The sequence below is a fragment of the Salvelinus fontinalis genome, unplaced genomic scaffold (genome assembly GCF_029448725.1).
Source record: "Salvelinus fontinalis isolate EN_2023a unplaced genomic scaffold, ASM2944872v1 scaffold_0195, whole genome shotgun sequence".
Taxonomy (NCBI): Eukaryota; Metazoa; Chordata; class Actinopteri; order Salmoniformes; family Salmonidae; genus Salvelinus; species Salvelinus fontinalis.
This window is the reverse complement of record NW_026600404.1, coordinates 7,501-29,288: the sequence shown is the minus strand read 5'-3', so window position 1 is coordinate 29,288 and position 21,788 is coordinate 7,501. Positions and strand designations below refer to the sequence as shown.

Sequence of the window (21,788 nt, the reverse complement as noted above, 5' to 3'; positions counted from 1 at the left end):
TAATTTCACGTGCATTTGTCAGTGCCTGCCATTATATATTTTTTTACCTCTTCTATCAGTTCGTATAGGTCATACTGAGAACACAGTGCCCCAGTGGCCTAATGGATAAGATACTGTACTCCTAAGTCAGGGATTGTGGGTCCAATCTTGGGTGGTTGGAAGCAGAGTGGCGCAGCGGAAGCGTGCTGGGCCCATAACCCAGAGGATGATGGATCGAAACCATCCTCTGCTAACCTGTTTTCTTTAGCAATGAAGTACGAACAAAAATTTAAAAAATCGTAATTTCATGGGCATTTGTCAGTGCCTGCCATCATATATTTTTTTACCTCTTCTATCAGTTCGTATAGGTCATACTGAGACCACAGTGCCCCACTGGCCTAATGGATAAGGCACTTGCCTCCTAAGCCAGGGATTGTGGGTTCAAGTCACATCTGGGGTGGTTGGAAGCAGAGTGGGGCAGCGGAAGCGTGCTTGGCCCATAACCCAGAGGTCGATGGATCGAAACCATCCTCTGCTAACCTGTTTTTTTTAGCAATGGAGTACGAACAAAAATAAAAAAAATCGTAATTTCATGGGCATTTGTCAGTGCCTGCCATTATATATTTTTGTACCTCTTCTATCAGTTCGTATAGGTCATACTGAGAACACAGTGCCCCAGTGGCCTAATGGATAAGATACTGTACTCCTAAGTCAGGGATTGTGGGTCCAATATTGGGTGGTTGGAAGCAGAGTGGTGCAGCGGAAGCGTGCTGGGCCCATAACCCAGAGGTCGATGGATTGAAACCATCCTCTGCTAACATGTTTTTTTAGCAATGGAGTATGAACAAAATTAAAAAATTCGTAATTTCATAGGCATTTGTCAGTGCTTGCCATTATATATTTTTTTAACTCTTCTATCAGTTCGTATAGGTCATACTGAGAACACAGTGCCCCAGTGGCCTAATGGATAAGATACTGTACTCCTAAGTCAGGGATTGTGGGTCCAATCTTGAGTGGTTGGAAGCAGAGTGGCGCAGCGGAAGCGTGCTGGGCCCATAACCCAGAGGTCGATGGATTGAAACCATCCTCTGCTAACATGTTTTTTTAGCAATGGAGTATGAACAAAATTAAAAAATTCGTAATTTCATGGGCATTTGTCAGTGCCTGCCATTATATATTTTTTTACCTCTTCTATCAGTTCGTATAGGTCACACTGAGAACACAGTGCCCCAGTGGCCTAATGGATAAGATACTGTACTCCTAAGTCAGGGTTTGTGGGTCCAATCTTGGGTGGTTGGAAGCAGAGTGGCGCAGCGGAAGCGTGCTGGGCCCATAACCCAGAGGTCGATGGATCGAAACCATCCTCTGCTAACATGTTTTTTAGCAATGGAGTACGAACAAAAATAAAAAAATTGTAATTTCATGGGCATTTGTCAGTGCCTGCCATTACATATTTTTTTACCTCTTCTATCAGTTCGTATAGGTCATACTGAGAACACAGTGCCCCAGTGGCCTAATGGATAAGATACTGTACTCCTAAGTTAAGGATTGTGGGTCCAATCTTGGGTGGTTGGAAGCAGAGTGGCGCAGCGGAAGCGTGCTGGGCCCATAACCCAGAGGTCGATGAAGCGAAACCATCCTCTGCTAACCTGTTTTTTTAGCAATGGAGTACGAACAAAAATAAAAAAAATGTAATTTCATGGGCATTTGTCAGTGCCTGCCATTATATAATTTTTTACCTCTTCTATCAGTTCGTATAGGTCATACTGAGAACACAGTGCCCCAGTGGCCTAATGGATAAGATACTGTACTCCTAAGTTAAGGATTGTGGGTCCAATCTTGGGTGGTTGGAAGCAGAGTGGCGCAGCGGAAGCGTGCTTGGCCCATAACCCAGAGGTCGATGGATAGAAACCATCCTCTGCTAACCTGTTTTTTTAGCAATGGAGTACTAACAAAAATACAAAAATCGTAATTTCATGGGCATTTGTCAGTGCCTGCCATTATATATTTTTTTACCTCTTCTATCAGTTCGTACAGGTCCTACTGAGAACACAGTGCCCCAGTGGCCTACTGGATAAGGCACTGGCCTCCTAAGCCAGGGATTGTGGGTTCAAGTCACATCTGGGGTGGTTGGAAGCAGAGTGGGGCAGCGGAAGCATGCTGGGCCCAGAACCCAGAGGTCGATGGATCGAAACCATCCTCTGCTAACCTGTTTTTTTTAGCAATGGAGTACGAACAAAAATAAAAAAAATCGTAATTTCATGGGCATTTGTCAGTGCCTGCCATTATATATTTTTGTACCTCTTCTATCAGTTCGTATAGGTCATACTGAGAACACAGTGCCCCAGTGGCCTAATGGATAAGATACTGTACTCCTAAGTCAGGGATTGTGGGTCCAATATTGGGTGGTTGGAAGCAGAGTGGCGCAGCGGAAGCGTGCTGGGCCCATAACCCAGAGGTCGATGGATTGAAACCATCCTCTGCTAACATGTTTTTTTAGCAATGGAGTACGAACAAAAATAAAAAATTCGTAATTTCATAGGCATTTGTCAGTGCCTGCCATTATATATTTTTTTACCTCTTCTATCAGTTCGTATAGGTCATACTGAGAACACAGTGCCCCAGTGGCCTAATGGATAAGATACTGTACTCCTAAGTCAGGGATTGTGGGTCCAATCTTGGGTGGTTGGAAGCAGAGTGGCGCAGCGGAAGCGTGCTGGGCCCATAACCCAGAGGATGATGGATCGAAACCATCCTCTGCTAACCTGTTTTCTTTAGCAATGGAGTACGAACAAAAATTAAAAAAATCGTAATTTCATGGGCATTTGTCAGTGCCTGCCATCATATATTTTTTTACCTCTTCTATCAGTTCGTATAGGTCATACTGAGAACACAGTGCCCCAGTGGCCTAATGGATAAGATACTGTACTCCTAAGTCAGGGATTGTGGGTCCAATCTTGGGTGGTTGGAAGCAGAGTGGCGCAGCGGAAGCGTGCTGGGCCCATAACCCAGAGGATGATGGATCGAAACCATCCTCTGCTAACCTGTTTTCTTTAGCAATGGAGTACGAACAAAAATAAAAAAATTGTAATTTCATGGGCATTTGTCAGTGCCTGCCATTACATATTTTTTTACCTCTTCTATCAGTTCGTATAGGTCATACTGAGAACACAGTGCCCCAGTGGCCTAATGGATAAGATACTGTACTCCTAAGTTAAGGATTGTGGGTCCAATCTTGGGTGGTTGGAAGCAGAGTGGCGCAGCGGAAGCGTGCTGGGCCCATAACCCAGAGGTCGATGAAGCGAAACCATCCTCTGCTAACCTGTTTTTTTAGCAATGGAGTACGAACAAAAATAAAAAAAATGTAATTTCATGGGCATTTGTCAGTGCCTGCCATTATATAATTTTTTACCTCTTCTATCAGTTCGTATAGGTCATACTGAGAACACAGTGCCCCAGTGGCCTAATGGATAAGATACTGTACTCCTAAGTTAAGGATTGTGGGTCCAATCTTGGGTGGTTGGAAGCAGAGTGGCGCAGCGGAAGCGTGCTGGGCCCATAACCCAGAGGTCGATGGATCGAAAACATCCTCTGCTAACCTGTTTTTTTAGCAATGGAGTACGAACAAAAATAAAAAATTCGTAATTTCATGGGCATTTGTCAGTGCCTGCCATTATATATATTTTTTCCTCTTCTATCAGTTCGTATAGGTCATACTGAGAACACAGTGTCCCAGTGGCCTAATGGATAAGATACTGTACTCCTAAGTCAGGGATTGTGGGTCCAATCTTGGGTGGTTGGAAGCAGAGTGGCGCAGCGGAAGCGTGCTTGGCCCATAACCCAGAGGTCGATGGATAGAAACCATCCTCTGCTAACCTGTTTTTTTAGCAATGGAGTACTAACAAAAATAAAAAAATCGTAATTTCATGGGCATTTGTCAGTGCCTGCCATTATATATTTTTTTACCTCTTCTATCAGTTCGTATAGGTCCTACTGAGAACACAGTGCCCCAGTGGCCTACTGGATAAGGCACTGGCCTCCTAAGCCAGGGATTGTGGGTTCAAGTCACATCTGGCGTGGTTGGAAGCAGAGTGGGGCAGCGGAAGCATGCTGGGCCCATAACCCAGAGGTCGATGGATCGAAACCATCCTCTGCTAACCTGTTTTTTTTAGCAATGGAGTACGAACAAAAATAAAAAAAATCGTAATTTCATGGGCATTTGTCAGTGCCTGCCATTATATATTTTTGTACCTCTTCTATCAGTTCGTATAGGTCATACTGAGAACACAGTGCCCCAGTGGCCTAATGGATAAGATACTGTACTCCTAAGTCAGGGATTGTGGGTCCAATATTGGGTGGTTGGAAGCAGAGTGGCGCAGCGGAAGCGTGCTGGGCCCATAACCCAGAGGTCGATGGATTGAAACCATCCTCTGCTAACATGTTTTTTTAGCAATGGAGTATGAACAAAATTAAAAAATTCGTAATTTCATAGGCATTTGTCAGTGCCTGCCATTATATATTTTTTTACCTCTTCTATCAGTTCGTATAGGTCACACTGAGAACACAGTGCCCCAGTGGCCTAATGGATAAGATACTGTACTCCTAAGTCAGGGATTGTGGGTCCAATCTTGGGTGGTTGGAAGCAGAGTGGCGCAGCGGAAGCGTGCTGGGCCCATAACCCAGAGGTCGATGGATTGAAACCATCCTCTGCTAACATGTTTTTTTAGCAATGGAGTATGAACAAAATTAAAAAATTCGTAATTTCATGGGCATTTGTCAGTGCCTGCCATTATATATTTTTTTACCTCTTCTATCAGTTCGTATAGGTCACACTGAGAACACAGTGCCCCAGTGGCCTAATGGATAAGATACTGTACTCCTAAGTCAGGGTTTGTGGGTCCAATCTTGGGTGGTTGGAAGCAGAGTGGCGCAGCGGAAGCGTGCTGGGCCCATAACCCAGAGGTCGATGGATCGAAACCATCCTCTGCTAACATGTTTTTTTAGCAATGGAGTATGAACAAAATTAAAAAATTCGTAATTTCATGGGCATTTGTCAGTGCCTGCCATTATATATTTTTTTACCTCTTCTATCAGTTCGTATTGGTCACACTGAGAACACAGTGCCCCAGTGGCCTAATGGATAAGATACTGTACTCCTAAGTCAGGGTTTGTGGGTCCAATCTTGGGTGGTTGGAAGCAGAGTGGCGCAGCGGAAGCGTGCTGGGCCCATAACCCAGAGGTCGATGGATCGAAACCATCCTCTGCTAACCTGTTTTTTTAGCAATGGAGTACGAACAAAAATAAAAAATTCGTAATTTCACGTGCATTTGTCAGTGCCTGCCATTATATATTTTTTTACCTCTTCTATCAGTTCGTATAGGTCATACTGAGAACACAGTGCCCCAGTGGCCTAATGGATAAGATACTGTACTCCTAAGTCAGGGATTGTTGGTCCAATCTTGGGTGGTTGGAAGCAGAGTGGCGCAGCGGAAGCGTGCTGGGCCCATAACCCAGAGGATGATGGATCGAAACCATCCTCTGCTAACCTGTTTTCTTTAGCAATGGAGTACGAACAAAAATTAAAAAAATCGTAATTTCATGGGCATTTGTCAGTGCCTGCCATCATATATTTTTTTACCTCTTCTATCAGTTCGTATAGGTCATACTGAGACCACAGTGCCCCAGTTGCCTAATGGATAAGGCACTTGCCTCCTAAGCCAGGGATTGTGGGTTCAAGTCACATCTGGGGTGGTTGGAAGCAGAGTGGGGCAGCGGAAGCGTGCTGGGCCCATAACCCAGAGGTCGATGGATCGAAACCATCCTCTGCTAACCTGTTTTTTTTAGCAATGGAGTACGAACAAAAATAAAAAAATCCGTAATTTCATGGGCATTTGTCAGTGCCTGCCATTATATATTTTTTTACCTCTTCTATCAGTTCGTATAGGTCATACTGAGAACACAGTGCCCCAGTGGCCTAATGGATAAGATACTGTACTCCTAAGTCAGGGATTGTGGGTCCAATATTGGGTGGTTGGAAGCAGAGTGGCGCAGCGGAAGCGTGCTGGGCCCATAACCCAGAGGATGATGGATCGAAACCATCCTCTGCTAACCTGTTTTTTTAGCAATGGAGTACGAACAAAAATTAAAAAAATCGTAATTTCATGGGCATTTGTCAGTGCCTGCCATTATATATTTTTTTACCTCTTCTATCAGTTCGTATAGGTCATACTGAGAACACAGTGCCCAAGTGGCCTAATGGATAAGATACTGTACTCCTAAGTCAGGGATTGTGGGTCCAATATTGGGTGGTTGGAAGCAGAGTGGCGCAGCGGAAGCGTGCTGGGCCCATAACCCAGAGGTCGATGGATTGAAACCATCCTCTGCTAACATGTTTTTTTAGCAATGGAGTATGAACAAAATAAAAAAATTCGTAATTTCATGGGCATTTGTCAGTGCCTGCCATTATATATTTTTTTACCTCTTCTATCAGTTCGTATAGGTCACACTGAGAACACAGTGCCCCAGTGGCCTAATGGATAAGATACTGTACTCCTAAGTCAGGGTTTGTGTGTCCAATCTTGGGTGGTTGGAAGCAGAGTGGCGCAGCGGAAGCGTGCTGGGCCCATAACCCGGAGGTCGATGGATCGAAACCATCCTCTGCTAACCTGTTTTTTTAGCAATGGAGTACGAACAAAAATAAAAAATTCGTAATTTCATGGGCATTTGTCAGTGCCTGCCATTATATATTTTTTTACCTCTTCTATCAGTTCATATAGGTCATACTGAGAACACAGTGCCCCAGTGGCCTACTGGATAAGTCACTGGCCTCCTAAGCCAGGGATTGTGGGTTCAAGTCCCATCTGGGGTGGTTGGAAGCAGAGTGGCGCAGCGGAAGCGTGCTGGGCCCATAACCCAGATGTCGATGGATCGAAACCATCCTCTGCTAACATGTTTTTTTAGCAATGGAGTATGAACAAAAATAAAAAATTCGTAATTTCATGGGCATTAGCCAGGGATTGTGGGTTCAAGTCCCATCTTGGGTGGTTGGAAGCAGAGTGGCGCAGCGGATGCGTGCTGGGCCCATAACCCAGAGGTCGATGGATCGAAACCATCCTCTGCTAACCTGTTTTTTTAGCAATGGAGTACGAACAAAAATAAAAAATTCGTAATTTTATGGCCATTTGTCAGTGCCTGCCATTATATATTTTTTTACCTCTTCTATCAGTTCGTATAGGTCACACTGAGAACACAGTGCCCCAGTGGCCTAATGGATAAGATACTGTACTCCTAAGTCAGGGTTTGTGGGTCCAATCTTGGGTGGTTGGAAGCAGAGTGGCGCAGCGGAAGCGTGCTGGGCCCATAACCCAGAGGTCGATGGATCGAAACCATCCTCTGCTAACCTGTTTTTTTTAGCAATGGAGTACGAACAAAAATAAAAAAATTGTAATTTCATGGGCATTTGTCAGTGCCTGCCATTACATATTTTTTTACCTCTTCTATCAGTTCGTATAGGTCATACTGAGAACACAGTGCCCCAGTGGCCTAATGGATAAGATACTGTACTCCTAAGTTAAAGATTGTGGGTCCAATCTTGGGTGGTTGGAAGCAGAGTGGCGCAGCGGAAGCGTGCTGGGCCCATAACCCAGAGGTCGATGGATCGAAACCATCCTCTGCTAACCTGTTTTTTTAGCAATGGAGTACGAACAAAAATAAAAAATTCGTAATTTCATGGGCATTTGTCAGTGCCTGCCATTATATATATTTTTTCCTCTTCTATCAGTTCGTATAGGTCATACTGAGAACACAGTGTCCCAGTGGCCTAATGGATAAGATACTGTACTCCTAAGTCAGGGATTGTGGGTCCAATCTTGGGTGGTTGGAAGCAGAGTGGCGCAGCGGAAGCGTGCTTGGCCCATAACCCAGAGGTCGATGGATAGAAACCATCCTCTGCTAACCTGTTTTTTTAGCAATGGAGTACTAACAAAAATAAAAAATTCGTAATTTCATGGGCATTTGTCAGTGCCTGCCATTATATAATTTTTTACCTCTTCTATCAGTTCGTATAGGTCATACTGAGAACACAGTGCCCCAGTGGCCTAATGGATAAGATACTGTACTCCTAAGTCAGGGATTGTTGGTCCATTCTTGGGTGTTTGGAAGCAGAGTGGTGCAGCGGAAGCGTGCTGGGCCCATAACCCAGAGGTCGATGGATCGAAACCATCCTCTGCTAACCTGTTTTTTTAGCAATGGAGTACGAACAAAAATAAAAAATTCGTAATTTCATGGGCATTTGTCAGTGCCTGCCATTATATATATTTTTTCCTCTTCTATCAGTTCGTATAGGTCATACTGAGAACGCAGTGTCCCAGTGGCCTAATGGATAAGATACTGTACTCCTAAGTCAGGGATTGTGGGTCCAATCTTGGGTGGTTGGAAGCAGAGTGGCGCAGCAGAAGCGTGCTGGGCCGATAACCCAGAGGTCAATGGATCAAAACCATCCTCTGCTAACCTGTTCTTTTAGCAATGGAGTGCGAACAACAACAAAAAAAATCGTAATTTCATGGGCATTTGTCAGTGCCTGCCATTATATATTTATTTACCTCTTCTATCAGTTTGTATCGGTGATACTGAGAACACAGTGCCCCAGTGGCATAATGGATAAGGCTCTGGACTCCTAAGCAAGGGTTTGTGGGTTAAAGTCCCATAAGTGGTGGTTGGAAGCAGAGTGGCGCAGCGGAAGCGTGCTGGGTCCATAACCCAGAGGTCAATGGATCGAAACCATCCTCTGCTAACCTGTTTTTTTAGCAATGGAGTACGAACAAAAATAAAAAAATTGTAATTTCATGGGCATTTGTCAGTGCCTGCCATTACATATTTTGTTACCTCTTCTATCAGTTCGTATAGGTCATACTGAGAACACAGTGCCCCAGTGGCCTAATGGATAAGAAACTGGCCTCCTAAATCAGGGTTTGTGGGTCCAATCTTGGGTGGTTGGAAGCAGAGTGGCGCAGCAGAAGCGTGCTGGGCCCATAACCCAGAGGTCAATGGATCAAAACCATCCTCTGCTAACCTGTTTTTTTAGCAATGGAGTACGAACAAAAATAAAAAATTTGTAATTTCATGGCCATTTGTCAGTGCCGGGCATTTGTCAGTGCCTGACATTATATATATTTTTTACCTCTTCTATCAGTTCGTATAGGTCATACTGAGAACACAGTGCCCCAGTGGCCTAATGGATAAGATACTGTACTCCTAAGTCAGGGATTGTGTGTCCAATCTTGGGTGGTTGGAAGCAGAGTGGTGAAGCGGAAGCGTGCTGGGCCCCTAACCCAGAGGTCGATGGATCGAAACAATCCTCTGCTAAAATGTTTCTTTAGCAATGGAGTACGAACAAAAATAAAAAATTCGTAATTTCATGGGCATTTGTCAGTGCCTGCCATTATATATTTTTTTACCTCTTCTATCAGTTCGTATAGGTCATACTGAGAACACAGTGCCCCAGTGGCCTAATGGATAAGATACTGTACTCCTAAGTCAGGGATTGTGTGTCCAATCGAACCAATCGAACAAAAATAAAAAATTCGTAATTTCCTGGGCATTTGTCAGTGCCTGCCATTATATATTTTTGAGTGTATCATGGGATCTCACCTGAAATCTGTGGTTTGCCCACAAACCTGTAACCTATGTTACTGTTGACCTCAAGAGCTAGAAGGATGGATAACCAGGTGTGTAAATGTGTGAGGTGAGATAGATGGCCAGCAGTCCTATCCCAAATGGACACCTGATCCCTATGTACTTGTGGAGATATGAGAGGATGTGATTGGTATATGAAACACGAATAAACTTCCACCTCCGGAGGGGTCCCAAAAAAATGTATTTTCGTTGTCGGCAGGATTCGAACCTGCGCAGGAAGATCCCAATGGATTTCTAGTCCATCGCCTTAACCACTCGGCCAAGACAACTGTGACAGTAGAATTTTTGTTAGAAGTGAAGGGCCCTGCAGGCATAGCCTACAGCAAATGATAATTTAATAACTGAAGGATAATGTAGTTACTCACTATAATACATTAACTTCATGAAATGTTCCCCTCATTCAGTTGTTATTAAGTACTGTTTTTTCTTATTTTCTTTGCCCAGCTCCAGAAGGTTGAGAGGGTTAATTTACTAATTGTTATTTCACTGTGTGAAGTTGTTATTTCATCTTCTGATTATTACTGCAAAGCAGCATGACTCCTGCGTGAGAGCAGCTAAACATCTGTCAGAAGTCGGATTTGAACCCACGCCACCAGGGGAGACTGCGACCTGAGCGCAGCGCCTTAGACCGCTCGGCCATCCTGACTACTTGACAGTAACTGGGTTTTGGGTTAAAGAGTAGAAGACCAGTAAATGACCAGTAAATAAAGACCAGTAAATGCACGATACTGACTTGCACTTTCAATAGTCATTTGTTTTTATCAATTAAAAGCTCCAGTCATTGATTTAACCTCAATATGGCCTTCAATGGGAAACGCGTAGAAAATCGTCATTGATTGAGCGCTAAAGTGGCCTCAGAATATGGACATTCTGATATAAATGATCAAATTGCTCAGATAAGACCGAAAAGGTGTCTGGAAGTATGAGCAAACATCAGGGTAAGAGTGACAACAGGTCCACACGGGGGAAATCTTAACAAATGGCTTAATGGGTATTTTCAGCGCAATCTTGTTTTTATTTATTTTTACCGTTTAACAAGGCAGCTCATCTGTGACCTGTGGCTTGACTTTAGATGCGGCGACTTCGATTACCCTGAAGACTATATGTTTGTTCTTCCCGCCAATACAATCCACTGACAACGACCGACGAGTTGTGCCTTCCGAGATGCCTTTTGTTATCTGCCTGTTTGGGAAATTGCGCGATTCTTGCAATTCTCTTTCAGCCTCTCATCAACTAGCTGTTTTTGCAGAATTTTACAAATACGATAGTTATTCACTAGTCATATTAACTAGGTGTTATTTCCATTACCGTAAGTCATTTATTTATCAACTGGTTTTCAACAAAGCAGCAGGACATGCAGGCGCTAAATAGTTGTCAGAAGTGGGTGTCGAACACACGCCTCCAGGGGAGACTGCGAACTGAATGGCTTAATGGTTATTTTCAACGCAATCGTGTTTTTATTATATTTTTCGGGTTTAACAAGGCATCTCACCTATGACGTGTGGCTTGACTTTAGATGCGGCGAGTTCGATTACCCTGCAGACTATAAGAGTGTCTTCAGAATATGGTCATTTTGACATGAATATAAAAATCCCTCATATAGGACCCAAAAAGTGTATGGAGTAATCCGTGACAACAGGTCCACATGTCAAAATGGGGGAAATCTTAGCAAAAGGCTTAATGGTTATTCATGAGAATCGTGTTGTTGTATTTTTGAGTGTATCATGGGATCTCACCTGAAATCTGTGGCTTGCCCACAAACCTGTAACCTATGCTACTGTTGACCTCAAGAGCTAGAAGGATGGATAACCAGGTGTGTAAATGTGTGAGGTGAGATAGATGGCCAGCAGTCCTATCCCAAATGGACACCTGATCCCTATGTACTTGTGGAGATATGAGAGGATGTGATTGGTATATGAAACACGAATAAACTTCCACCTCCGGAGGGGTCCCAAAAAAATGTATTTTTGTTGTCGACAGGATTCGAACCTGCGCGGGAAGATCCCAATGGATTTCTATTCCATCGCCTTAACCACTCGGCCACGACAACTGTGACAGTAGAAATTTTGTTAGATGTGAAGGGCCCTGCAGGCATAGCAGGGCCCTTAACTACAGCAAATGATCATTTAATAACTGAAGGATAATGTAGTAACTCACTATAATACATTAACTTCATGAAATGTTCCCCTCATTCAGTTGTTATTAAGTACTGTTTTTTCTTATTTTCTTTGCCCAGCTCCAGAAGGTTGAGAGGGTTAATTTACTAATTGTTATTTCACTGTGTGAAGTTGTTATTTCATCTTCTGATTATTACTGCAAAGCAGCATGACTCCTGCGTGAGAGCAGCTAAACATCTGTCAGAAGTTGGATTTGAACCCACGCCTCCAGGGGAGACTGCGACCTGAACGCAGCGCCTTAGACCGCTCGGCCATCCTGACTACTGGACAGTAACTGGGTTTCGGGTTAAAGAGTAGAAGACCAGTAAATGACCAGTAAATAAAGACCAGTAAATGCACGATACTGACTTGCACTTTCAATAGTCATTTGTTTTTATCAATTAAAAGCTCCAGTCATTGATTTAACCTCAATATGGCCTTCAATGGGAAACGCGTAGAAAATCGTCATTGATTGAGCGCTAAAGTGGCCTCAGAATATGGACATTCTGATATAAATGATCAAATTGCTCAGATAAGACCGAAAAGGTGTCTGGAAGTATGAGCAACCATCAGGGTAAGAGTGACAACAGGTCCACACGGGGGAAATCTTAACAAATGGCTTAATGGGTATTTTCAGCGCAATCTTGTTTTTATTTATTTTTACCGTTTAACAAGGCAGCTCATCTGTGACCTGTGGCTTGACTTTAGATGCGGCGACTTCGATTACCCTGAAGACTATATGTTTGTTCTTCCCGCCAATACAATCCACTGACAACGACCGACGAGTTGTGCCTTCCGAGATGCCTTTTGTTTTTGCCTGTTTGGGAAATTGCACGATTCTTGCAATTCTCTTTCAGCCTCTCATCAACTAGCTGTTTTTGCAGAATGTTACAAATACGATAGTTATTCACTAGTCATATTAACTAGGTGGTATTTCCATTACATTAAGTCATTTATTTATCAACTGGTTTTCAACAAAGCAGCAGGACATGCAGGCGCTAAATAGTTGTCAGAAGTGGGTGTCGAACACACGCCTCCAGGGGAGACTGCGAACTGAATGGCTTAATGGTTATTTTCAACGCAATCGTGTTTTTATTATATTTTTCGGGTTTAACAAGGCATCTCACCTATGACGTGTGGCTTGACTTTAGATGCGGCGAGTTCGATTACCCTGCAGACTATAAGAGTGTCTTCAGAATATGGTCATTTTGACATGAATATAAAAATCCCTCATATAGGACCCAAAAAGTGTCTGGAGCAATCCGTGACAACAGGTCCACATGTCAAAATGGGGGAAATCTTAGCAAAAGGCTAATTGGTTATTCATGAGAATCGTGTTGTTGTATTTTTGAGTGTATCATGGGATCTCACCTGAAATCTGTGGCTTGCCCACAAACCTGTAACCTATGCTACTGTTGACCTCAAGAGCTAGAAGGATGGATAACCAGGTGTGTAAATGTGTGAGGTGAGATAGATGGCCAGCAGTCCTATCCCAAATGGACACCTGATCCCTATGTACTTGTGGAGATCTGAGAGGATGTGATTGGTATATGAAACACGAATAAACTTCCACCTCCGGAGGGGTCCCAAAAAAATGTATTTTCGTTGTCGGCAGGATTCGAACCTGCGCGGGAAGATCCCAATGGATTTCTAGTCCATCGCCTTAACCACTCGGACACGACAACTGTGACAGTAAAATTTTTGTTAGAAGTGAAGGGCCCTTCAGGCATAGCCTACAGCAAATGATAATTTAATAACTGAAGGATGATGTAGTAACTCAATATAATACATTAACTTCATGAAATGTTCCGCTCATTCAGTTGTTATTAAGTACTGTTTTTTCTTATTTTCTTTGCCCAGCTCCAGAAGGTTGAGAGGGTTAATTTACTAATTGTTATTTCACTGTGTGAAGTTGTTATTTCATCTTCTGATTATTACTGCAAAGCAGCATGACTCCTGCGTGAGAGCAGCTAAACATCTGTCAGAAGTGGGATTTGAACCCACGCCTCCAGGGGAGACTGGGACCTGAACGCAGCGCCTTAGACCGCTCGGCCATCCTGACTACTGAACAGTAACTGGGTTTCGGGTTAAAGAGTAGAAGACCAGTAAATGACCAGTAAATAAAGACCAGTAAATGCACGATACTGACTTGCACTTTCAATAGTCATTTGTTTTTATCAATTAAAAACTCCAGTCATTGATTTAACCTCAATATGGCCTTCAATGGGAAACGCGTAGAAAATCGTTATTGATTGAGCGCTACATTGGCCTCAGAATATGGACATTCTGATATAAATGATCAAATTGCTCAGATAAGACCGAAAAGGTGTCTGGAAGTATGAGCAACCATCAGGGTAAGAGTGACAACAGGTCCACACGGGGGAAATCTTAACAAATGGCTTAATGGGTATTTTCAGCGCAATCTTGTTTTTATTTATTTTTACCGTTTAACAATGCAGCTCATCTGTGACCTGTGGCTTGACTTTAGATGCGGCGACTTCGATTACCCTGAAGACTATATGTTTGTTCTTCCCGCCAATACAATCCACTGACAACGACCGACGAGTTGTGCCTTCCGAGATGCCTTTTGTTATCTGCCTGTTTGGGAAATTGCGCGATTCTTGCAGTTCTCTTTCAGCCTCTCATCAACTAGCTGTTTTTGCAGAATGTTACAAATACGATAGTTATTCACTAGTCATATTAACTAGGTGTTATTTCCATTACCGTAAGTCATTTATTTATCAACTGGTTTTCAACAAAGCAGCAGGACATGCAGGCGCTAAATAGTTGTCAGAAGTGGGTGTCGAACACACGCCTCCAGGGGAGACTGCGAACTGAATGGCTTAATGGTTATTTTCAACGCAATCGTGTTTTTATTATATTTTTCGGGTTTAACAAGGCATCTCACCTATGACGTGTGGCTTGACTTTAGATGCGGCGAGTTCGATTACCCTGCAGACTATAAGAGTGTCTTCAGAATATGGTCATTTTGACATGAATATAAAAATCCCTCATATAGGACCCAAAAAGTGTCTGGAGCAATCCGTGACAACAGGTCCACATGTCAAAATGGGGGAAATCTTAGCAAAAGGCTTAATGGTTATTCATGAGAATCGTGTTGTTGTATTTTTGAGTGTATCATGGGATCTCACCTGAAATCTGTGGCTTGCCCACAAACCTGTAACCTATGCTACTGTTGACCTCAAGAGCTAGAAGGATGGATAACCAGGTGTGTAAATGTGTGAGGTGAGATAGATGGCCAGCAGTCCTATCCCAAATGGACACCTGATCCCTATGTACTTGTGGAGATCTGAGAGGATGTGATTGGTATATGAAACACGAATAAACTTCCACCTCCGGAGGGGTCCCAAAAAAAAATATTTTCGTTGTCGGCAGGATTCGAACCTGCGCGGGAAGATCCCAATGGATTTCTAGTCCATCGCCTTAACCACTCGGCCACGACAACTGTAACAGTAGAATTTTTGTTAGAAGTGAAGGGCCCTGCAGGCATAGCCTACAGCAAATGATAATTTAATAACTGAAGGATAATGTAGTAACTCACTATAATACATTAACTTCATGAAATGTTCCCCTCATTCAGTTGTTATTAAGTACTGTTTTTTCTTATTTTCTTTGCCCAGCTCCAGAAGGTTGAGAGGGTTAATTTACTAATTGTTATTTCACTGTGTGAAGTTGTTATTTCATCTTCTGATTATTACTGCAAAGCAGCATGACTCCTGCGTGAGAGCAGCTAAACATCTGTCAGAAGTGGGATTTGAACCCACGCCTCCAGGGGAGACTGGGACCTGAACGCAGCGCCTTAGACCGCTCGGCCATCCTGACTACTGAACAGTAACTGGGTTTCGGGTTAAAGAGTAGAAGACCAGTAAATGACCAGTAAATAAAGACCAGTAAATGCACGATACTGACTTGCACTTTCAATAGTCATTTGTTTTTATCAATTAAAAACTCCAGTCATTGATTTAACCTCAATATGGCCTTCAATGGGAAACGCGTAGAAAATCGTTATTGATTGAGCGCTACATTGGCCTCAGAATATGGACATTCTGATATAAATGATCAAATTGCTCAGATAAGACCGAAAAGGTGTCTGGAAGTATGAGCAACCATCAGGGTAAGAGTGACAACAGGTCCACACGGGGGAAATCTTAACAAATGGCTTAATGGGTATTTTCAGCGCAATCTTGTTTTTATTTATTTTTACCGTTTAACAATGCAGCTCATCTGTGACCTGTGGCTTGACTTTAGATGCGGCGACTTCGATTACCCTGAAGACTATATGTTTGTTCTTCCCGCCAATACAATCCACTGACAACGACCGACGAGTTGTGCCTTCCGAGATGCCTTTTGTTATCTGCCTGTTTGGGAAATTGCGCGATTCTTGCAGTTCTCTTTCAGCCTCTCATCAACTAGCTGTTTTTGCAGAATGTTACAAATACGATAGTTATTCACTAGTCATATTAACTAGGTGTTATTTCCATTACCGTAAGTCATTTATTTATCAACTGGTTTTCAACAAAGCAGCAGGACATGCAGGCGCTAAATAGTTGTCAGAAGTGGGTGTCGAACACACGCCTCCAGGGGAGACTGCGAACTGAATGGCTTAATGGTTATTTTCAACGCAATCGTGTTTTTATTATATTTTTCGGGTTTAACAAGGCATCTCACCTATGACGTGTGGCTTGACTTTAGATGCGGCGAGTTCGATTACCCTGCAGACTATAAGAGTGTCTTCAGAATATGGTCATTTTGACATGAATATAAAAATCCCTCATATAGGACCCAAAAAGTGTCTGGAGCAATCCGTGACAACAGGTCCACATGTCAAAATGGGGGAAATCTTAGCAAAAGGCTTAATGGTTATTCATGAGAATCGTGTTGTTGTATTTTTGAGTGTATCATGGGATCTCACCTGAAATCTGTGGCTTGCCCACAAACCTGTAACCTATGCTACTGTTGACCTCAAGAGCTAGAAGGATGGATAACCAGGTGTGTAAATGTGTGAGGTGAGATAGATGGCCAGCAGTCCTATCCCAAATGGACACCTGATCCCTATGTACTTGTGGAGATCTGAGAGGATGTGATTGGTATATGAAACACGAATAAACTTCCACCTCCGGAGGGGTCCCAAAAAATTATATTTTCGTTGTCGGCAGGATTCGAACCTGCGCGGGAAGATCCCAATGGATTTCTAGTCCATCGCCTTAACCACTCGGCCACGACAACTGTGACAGTAGAATTTTTGTTAGAAGTGAAGGGCCCTGCAGGCATAGCCTACAGCAAATGATAATTTAATAACTGAAGGATAATGTAGTAACTCACTATAATACATTAACTTCATGAAATGTTCCCCTCATTCAGTTGTTATTAAGTACTGTTTTTTCTTATTTTCTTTGCCCAGCTCCAGAAGGTTGAGAGGGTTAATTTACTAATTGTTATTTCACTGTGTGAAGTTGTTATTTCATCTTCTGATTATTACTGCAAAGCAGCATGACTCCTGCGTGAGAGCAGCTAAACATCTGTCAGAAGTGGGATTTGAACCCACGCCTCCAGGGGAGACTCCGACCTGAACGCAGCGCCTTAGACCGCTCGGCCATCCTGACTACTGAACAGTAACTGGGTTTCGGGTTAAAGAGTAGAAGACCAGTAAATGACCAGTAAATAAAGACCAGTAAATGCACGATACTGACTTGCACTTTCAATAGTCATTTGTTTTTATCAATTAAAAACTCCAGTCATTGATTTAACCTCAATATGGCCTTCAATGGGAAACGCGTAGAAAATCGTTATTGATTGAGCGCTACATTGGCCTCAGAATATGGACATTCTGATATAAATGATCAAATTGCTCAGATAAGACCGAAAAGGTGTCTGGAAGTATGAGCAACCATCAGGGTAAGAGTGACAACAGGTCCACACGGGGGAAATCTTAACAAATGGCTTAATGGGTATTTTCAGCGCAATCTTGTTTTTATTTATTTTTACCGTTTAACAAGGCAGCTCATCTGTGACCTGTGGCTTGACTTTAGATGCGGCGACTTCGATTACCCTGAAGACTATATGTTTGTTCTTCCCGCCAATACAATCCACTGACAACGACCGACGAGTTGTGCCTTCTGAGATGCCTTTTGTTATCTGCCTGTTTGGGAAATTGCGCGATTCTTGCAATTCTCTTTCAGCCTCTCATCAACTAGCTGTTTTTGCAGAATGTTACAAATACGATAGTTATTCACTAGTCATATTAACTAGGTGTTATTTCCATTACCGTAAGTCATTTATTTATCAACTGGTTTTCAACAAAGCAGCAGGACATGCAGGCGCTAAATAGTTGTCAGAAGTGGGTGTCGAACACACGCCTCCAGGGGAGACTGCGAACTGAATGGCTTAATGGTTATTTTCAACGCAATCGTGTTTTTATTATATTTTTCGGGTTTAACAAGGCATCTCACCTATGACGTGTGGCTTGACTTTAGATGCGGCGAGTTCGATTACCCTGCAGACTATAAGAGTGTCTTCAGAATATGGTCATTTTGACATGAATATAAAAATCCCTCATATAGGACCCAAAAAGTGTCTGGAGCAATCCGTGACAACAGGTCCACATGTCAAAATGGGGGAAATCTTAGCAAAAGGCTTAATGGTTATTCATGAGAATCGTGTTGTTGTATTTTTGAGTGTATCATGGGATCTCACCTGAAATCTGTGGCTTGCCCACAAACCTGTAACCTATGCTACTGTTGACCTCAAGAGCTAGAAGGATGGATAACCAGGTGTGTAAATGTGTGAGGTGAGATAGATGGCCAGCAGTCCTATCCCAAATGGACACCTGATCCCTATGTACTTGTGGAGATATGAGAGGATGTGATTGGTATATGAAACACGAATAAACTTCCACCTCCGGAGGGGTCCCAAAAAAATGTATTTTCGTTGTCGGCAGGATTCGAACCTGCGCGGGAAGATCCCAATGGATTTCTAGTCCATCGCCTTAACCACTCGGCCACGACAACTGTGACAGTAGAATTTTTTGTTAGAAGTGAAGGGCCCGGCAGGCATAGCCTACAGCAAACGATGATTTAATAACTGAAGGATAATGTAGTAACTCACTATAATACATTAACTTCATGAAATGTTCCCCTCATTCAGTTGTTATTAAGTACTGTTTTTTCTTATTTTCTTTGCCCAGCTCCAGAAGGTTGAGAGGGTTAATTTACTAATTGTTATTTCACTGTGTGAAGTTGTTATTTCATCTTCTGATTATTACTGCAAAGCAGCATGACTCCTGCGTGAGAGCAGCTAAACATCTGTCAGAAGTGGGATTTGAACCCACGCCTCCAGGGGAGACTGCGACCTGAACGCAGCGCCTTAGACCGCTCGGCCATCCTGACTACTGGACAGTAACTGGGTTTCGGGTTAAAGAGTAGAAGACCCGTAAATGACCAGTAAATAAAGACCAGTAAATGCACGATACTGACTTGCACTTTCAATAGTCATTTGTTTTTATCAATTAAAAGCTCCAGTCATTGATTTAACCTCAATATGGCCTTCAATGGGAAACGCGTAGAAAATCGTTATTGATTGAGCGCTACATTGGCCTCAGAATATGGACATTCTGATATAAATGATCAAATTGCTCAGATAAGACCGAAAAGGTGTCTGGAAGTATGAGCAACCATCAGGGTAAGAGTGACAACCGGTCCACACGGGGGAAATCTTAACAAATGGCTTAATGGGTATTTTCAGCGCAATCTTGTTTTTATTTATTTTTAGGGTTTAACAAGGCAGCTCATCTGTGACCTGTGGCTTGACTTTAGATGCGGCGACTTCGATTACCCTGAAGACTATATGTTTGTTCTTCCCGCCAATACAATCCACTGACAACGACCGACGAGTTGTGCCTTCCGAGATGCCTTTTGTTATCTGCCTGTTTGGGAAATTGCGCGATTCTTGCAATTCTCTTTCAGCCTCTCATCAACTAGCTGTTTTTGCAGAATGTTACAAATACGATAGTTATTCACTAGTCATATTAACTAGGTGTTATTTCCATTACCGTAAGTCATTTATTTATCAACTGGTTTTCAACAAAGCAGCAGGACATGCAGGCGCTAAATAGTTGTCAGAAGTGGGTGTCGAACACACGCCTCCAGGGGAGACTGCGAACTGAATGGCTTAATGGTTATTTTCAACGCAATCGTGTTTTTATTATATTTTTCGGGTTTAACAAGGCATCTCACCTATGACGTGTGGCTTGACTTTAGATGCGGCGAGTTCGATTACCCTGCAGACTATAAGAGTGTCTTCAGAATATGGTCATTTTGACATGAATATAAAAATCCCTCATATAGGACCCAAAGAGTGTCTGGAGCAATCCGTGACAACAGGTCCACATGTCAAAATGGGGGAAATCTTAGCAAAAGGCTTAATGGTTATTCATGAGAATCGTGTTGTTGTATTTTTGAGTGTATCATGGGATCTCACCTGAAATCTGTGGCTTGCCCACAAACCTGTAACCTATGCTACTGTTGACCTCAAGAGCTAGAAGGATGGATAACCAGGTGTGTAAATGTGTGAGGTGAGATAGATGGCCAGCAGTCCTATCCCAAATGGACACCTGATCCCTATGTACTTGTGGAGATATGAGAGGATGTGATTGGTATATGAAACACGAATAAACTTCCACCTCCGGAGGGGTCCAAAAAAATGTATTTTCGTTGTCGGCAGGATTCGAACCTGCGCGGGAAGATCCCAATGGATTTCTAGTCCATCGCCTTAACCACTCGGCCACGACAACTGTGACAGTAGAATTTTTTGTTAGAAGTGAAGGGCCCGGCAGGCATAGCCTACAGCAAACGATAATTTAATAACTGAAGGATAATGTAGTAACTCACTATAATACATTAACTTCATGAAATGTTCCCCTCATTCAGTTGTTATTAAGTACTGTTTTTTCTTATTTTCTTTGCCCAGCTCCAGAAGGTTGAGAGGGTTAATTTACTAATTGTTATTTCACTGTGTGAAGTTGTTATTTCATCTTCTGATTATTACTGCAAAGCAGCATGACTCCTGCGTGAGAGCAGCTAAACATCTGTCAGAAGTGGGATTTGAACCCACGCCTCCAGGGGAGACTGCGACCTGAACGCAGCGCCTTAGACCGCTCGGCCATCCTGACTACTGGACGGTAACTGGGTTTCGGGTTAAAGAGTAGAAGACCAGTAAATGACCAGTAAATAAAGACCAGTAAATGCACGATACTGACTTGCACTTTCAATAGTCATTTGTTTTTATCAATTAAAAGCTCCAGTCATTGATTTAACCTCAATATGGCCTTCAATGGGAAACGCGTAGAAAATCGTTATTGATTGAGCGCTACATTGGCCTCAGAATATGGACATTCTGATATAAATGATCAAATTGCTCAGATAAGACCGAAAAGGTGTCTGGAAGTATGAGCAACCATCAGGGTAAGAGTGACAACAGGTCCACACGGGGGAAATCTTAACAAATGGCTTAATGGGTATTTTCAGCGCAATCTTGTTTTTATTTATTTTTACCGTTTAACAAGGCAGCTCATCTGTGACCTGTGGCTTGACTTTAGATGCGGCGAGTTCGATTACCCTGCAGACTATAAGAGTGTCTTCAGAATATGGTCATTTTGACATGAATATAAAAATCCCTCATATAGGACCCAAAAAGTGTCTGGAGCAATCCGTGACAACAGGTCCACATGTCAAAATGGGGGAAATCTTAGCAAAAGGCTTAATGGTTATTCATGAGAATCGTGTTGTTGTATTTTTGAGTGTATCATGGGATCTCACCTGAAATCTGTGGCTTGCCCACAAACCTGTAACCTATGCTACTGTTGACCTCAAGACCTAGAAGGATGGATAACCAGGTGTGTAAATGTGTGAGGTGAGATAGATGGCCAGCAGTCCTATCTCAAAT

At 42.8% G+C, this 21,788-nt stretch overlaps 14 non-coding genes across 14 annotated transcripts; all 14 read right to left on the bottom strand.

Annotated features, from left to right (window-relative positions):
- Positions 1-9,859: 9,859 nt before the first annotated feature.
- On the bottom strand, positions 9,860-9,941 carry trnas-aga (transfer RNA serine (anticodon AGA)). The gene has a single exon. It is a non-coding gene; the product is annotated as a tRNA-Ser (tRNA).
- A 294-nt stretch (positions 9,942-10,235) lies between these two features.
- trnal-cag (transfer RNA leucine (anticodon CAG)) lies at positions 10,236-10,318 on the bottom strand. The gene has a single exon. It is a non-coding gene; the product is annotated as a tRNA-Leu (tRNA).
- Positions 10,319-11,640: 1,322 nt separating this feature from the next.
- Positions 11,641-11,722, bottom strand: trnas-aga (transfer RNA serine (anticodon AGA)). Its single transcript has one exon. It is a non-coding gene; the product is annotated as a tRNA-Ser (tRNA).
- Positions 11,723-12,027: 305 nt separating this feature from the next.
- On the bottom strand, positions 12,028-12,110 carry trnal-cag (transfer RNA leucine (anticodon CAG)). The gene has a single exon. It is a non-coding gene; the product is annotated as a tRNA-Leu (tRNA).
- Positions 12,111-13,431: 1,321 nt separating this feature from the next.
- Positions 13,432-13,513, bottom strand: trnas-aga (transfer RNA serine (anticodon AGA)). Its single transcript has one exon. It is a non-coding gene; the product is annotated as a tRNA-Ser (tRNA).
- Positions 13,514-13,807: 294 nt separating this feature from the next.
- On the bottom strand, positions 13,808-13,890 carry trnal-cag (transfer RNA leucine (anticodon CAG)). The gene has a single exon. It is a non-coding gene; the product is annotated as a tRNA-Leu (tRNA).
- A 1,322-nt stretch (positions 13,891-15,212) lies between these two features.
- Positions 15,213-15,294, bottom strand: trnas-aga (transfer RNA serine (anticodon AGA)). Its single transcript has one exon. It is a non-coding gene; the product is annotated as a tRNA-Ser (tRNA).
- Positions 15,295-15,588: 294 nt separating this feature from the next.
- On the bottom strand, positions 15,589-15,671 carry trnal-cag (transfer RNA leucine (anticodon CAG)). Its single transcript has one exon. It is a non-coding gene; the product is annotated as a tRNA-Leu (tRNA).
- Positions 15,672-16,993: 1,322 nt separating this feature from the next.
- trnas-aga (transfer RNA serine (anticodon AGA)) lies at positions 16,994-17,075 on the bottom strand. The gene has a single exon. It is a non-coding gene; the product is annotated as a tRNA-Ser (tRNA).
- A 294-nt stretch (positions 17,076-17,369) lies between these two features.
- trnal-cag (transfer RNA leucine (anticodon CAG)) lies at positions 17,370-17,452 on the bottom strand. The gene has a single exon. It is a non-coding gene; the product is annotated as a tRNA-Leu (tRNA).
- Positions 17,453-18,774: 1,322 nt separating this feature from the next.
- Positions 18,775-18,856, bottom strand: trnas-aga (transfer RNA serine (anticodon AGA)). The gene has a single exon. It is a non-coding gene; the product is annotated as a tRNA-Ser (tRNA).
- A 295-nt stretch (positions 18,857-19,151) lies between these two features.
- Positions 19,152-19,234, bottom strand: trnal-cag (transfer RNA leucine (anticodon CAG)). Its single transcript has one exon. It is a non-coding gene; the product is annotated as a tRNA-Leu (tRNA).
- Positions 19,235-20,555: 1,321 nt separating this feature from the next.
- On the bottom strand, positions 20,556-20,637 carry trnas-aga (transfer RNA serine (anticodon AGA)). Its single transcript has one exon. It is a non-coding gene; the product is annotated as a tRNA-Ser (tRNA).
- A 295-nt stretch (positions 20,638-20,932) lies between these two features.
- trnal-cag (transfer RNA leucine (anticodon CAG)) lies at positions 20,933-21,015 on the bottom strand. Its single transcript has one exon. It is a non-coding gene; the product is annotated as a tRNA-Leu (tRNA).
- Between the last annotated feature and the right edge of the window lie 773 nt (positions 21,016-21,788).